Source organism: Ovis canadensis, chromosome 21 (genome assembly GCF_042477335.2).
Source record: "Ovis canadensis isolate MfBH-ARS-UI-01 breed Bighorn chromosome 21, ARS-UI_OviCan_v2, whole genome shotgun sequence".
Taxonomy (NCBI): Eukaryota; Metazoa; Chordata; class Mammalia; order Artiodactyla; family Bovidae; genus Ovis; species Ovis canadensis.
In genome coordinates this window covers 62,812,923-62,815,276 of record NC_091265.1, presented here as the reverse complement: position 1 = coordinate 62,815,276, position 2,354 = coordinate 62,812,923, and the positions used below count along the sequence as shown (strand labels likewise).

The 2,354-nt window shown below is 61.6% G+C and overlaps 1 long non-coding RNA gene across 1 annotated transcript; it reads right to left on the bottom strand.

Annotated features, from left to right (window-relative positions):
- Positions 1 to 701: 701 nt before the first annotated feature.
- On the bottom strand, positions 702 to 2,008 carry LOC138426546 (uncharacterized). Its single transcript, XR_011251688.1, has 3 exons — positions 1,855 to 2,008; positions 1,327 to 1,489; positions 702 to 981 (listed from the first exon to the last, which is right to left on the bottom strand). It is a non-coding gene; the product is annotated as an uncharacterized lncRNA (long non-coding RNA).
- Positions 2,009 to 2,354: the final 346 nt, after the last annotated feature.

The window sequence follows — 2,354 nt, the reverse complement described above, 5'->3', positions numbered from 1 at the left end:
ACCTCCCTCCCCACTAGCCTCTGCCTTCTTGTCCCCCTACCCTACCCCCCACAGAGGACACTCTGCTCAGCTGCCCTGACGGGTCTCTGCCTCCAGCCTCTGCGTGAACTGTCCCCTCCACCTGGAGCCCTTCCTGACGCCTCCCCTCCACCCTCGCCCTGGCTAAGGTCTCCTCACCCTTCAGGGCTTGGCCCCAGCCCCCCTCCTCCTGGAAGGCTTCTCTGACCCCCTCGCTGGGCTGGGTCTCTTCTCTGCCTGTCTCCTGCTGAGGCACTGCCCACCCTGTATTCTCACCGTCTGGCTGTCCAGCAGTTTCCACCCTCAGACTGGCAGCTCCAGAGGGAAAAGATCGCATCAAGTCACTGATGGACCCGCAGCGCCCTGGCCCGGAGGGGCTCCAGGACCAGCTGATGAGCCGTCGATGCGTGACGCTGGTGAGACCCCAGGGCCCCCCGCCAGAGGGAGCAGCGAGTGGCTGGGTTGGGGAGCGTGTGCCCCGAAGGCGCCCTGCTCTTCTCACCACTCTGTCTTCCCTCCCTCTTCGATCCACTCCGTCCTGGGGTGAGAACCACGGAGGGGAAGGCACCCATAGGGCAGGAGGCAGCCTGCCTGGACTCCAGACTGCCTGGACCCCTGGGGGAGGAGCAAGGCCTCCGTAACGAGTCCCCACCTCCCATGCCTGCCCCCCACTTCACCCCGTCCCTGCCCCAACCTCCAGGGAAGATGAGCCAAGAGGCTGGAAGGAGATGCCTAGATGGTCACCAGCCACGTGGATTCACGAACTCTTAACCCCGCCCCCGAGCATCTCATTCCCTGCAAACCTGCAAACACCACGAGCCGGCAGGACCCAGGAGGCAGGCAAGTCCTGTTTTTGTGAGTGGAGCCATGGCCTTGGTCCCTGCTTCTGCCAGATCCTGCCGGCCTCGCCTGACCACTCCATAACCTCGCCAGAAACGCTGACAAAAAGGGGAACTTCAAAACCTAAGTGTGAGTCAGACAGAGGAGGAAAAGAGGGAAATTCTTTAGCCTCACTAAGGCACACTGAGACCTGCCCTGGGGTGGGAGTTCCAAGCCCGCCACCCACAGGAGCCCCCCAGGCTCAGCATCATCCACAAGTCACTGCGGCCTGTCCCCTGGCCCCGGCCTCAGGGAGGAGCCAGCCCATGCTCTTAACAGAGGACGGCCACGAATGCCCTGCAGCCACTCGGCCTTCCATCTGTCCATTCTGTGAATTGGCTGGGCCTTGTGCTACAAACAAGACACACAATATCCCTGCCTTCATGGGGCTGAGGTCTGGAGGGCGTGGGGAAGCCCGTGAACACACACCGAGCAGGGTGGGAGCTGTCCCTCATGCTGGTAGAACTGAGGGGGCTCCGGGGCAGGCCTGGCAGGCGGACCTCGGGAGAGGAGACAGGACGGCGAACATCAGGGCCATGCATTCCAGGTGGCCGGAGGGGCTGCCCAAGAGGCAGCTCAGACATCCTAGGACCTGCGATGGGAAGAAGGCAGGACCAAGAGGGTGGCTGCAGAGTTCCGATGGCCTCTGAGCTTGGGTGGGGTTTCTTGCCAGGCAAGAAGCAAGGTCGCCGAGGGCCCGGGGCTTCCCACCCTGCAGACGGTCAGCTCTGGAGGGGGAGGGGGGCAATCACAAGCTCCTCTCCCCGGCAGCAGGCAGGAAACCCCCTCCATCCTGAGGGAGGGCGGATGGAGGCATGCTGCCTGCCAGAAGTCCCCAAGCTCCTTCCTGACCTCCGACCGCCGCTTCCCCTTCCTTGCCTGCCTGCCCTGAGGAATCAGTCCTGCCGTCCCTTTAAAGGGGCCTGATTCAGAGAATTAAGGATGAAACTGACTCACGATGGATGGACGGGTGGTCACTGGGCTGGCCAGGCGCCAGGGCTGCGGCGGCAGAGGAAGCCGGGCGACCGCAGCTGCCTGTGTGCGCTCTGCTGAGAAGGGCAGAAACCACAAAACCCCATTTGAAATTCCACCATGTGGCGTGGCTTGTGTAATGAGGTTACCCCTCATAAAGGGGGCATTCAGGGCCCACGCGGGCCTGTGGAGCTGGGGACCTGCCCCCCAGGGCCAGCTGATGATGATGTCATCTTCCGTTAGGAGTCTTCCCCCACCTCCCTCAATGAAGGACTTAAAAAAAAAAAAAATGCACCAGGAAACTAAAGTGAGAGCCAGAACGGAAGTCTTGGTTTTATTTATAGTTGATAACTTATGTCCGGCCTGCTCCACGGGAGGCCCGGCAGGGAGGATGAAAGTATGAGGACGGGGCTGACACAAATATGACCCAAAGCCTAGGCTGATATGGCCCCTGAGAGCCAGCCCAAAGCTCCAGGCTGAGCTCC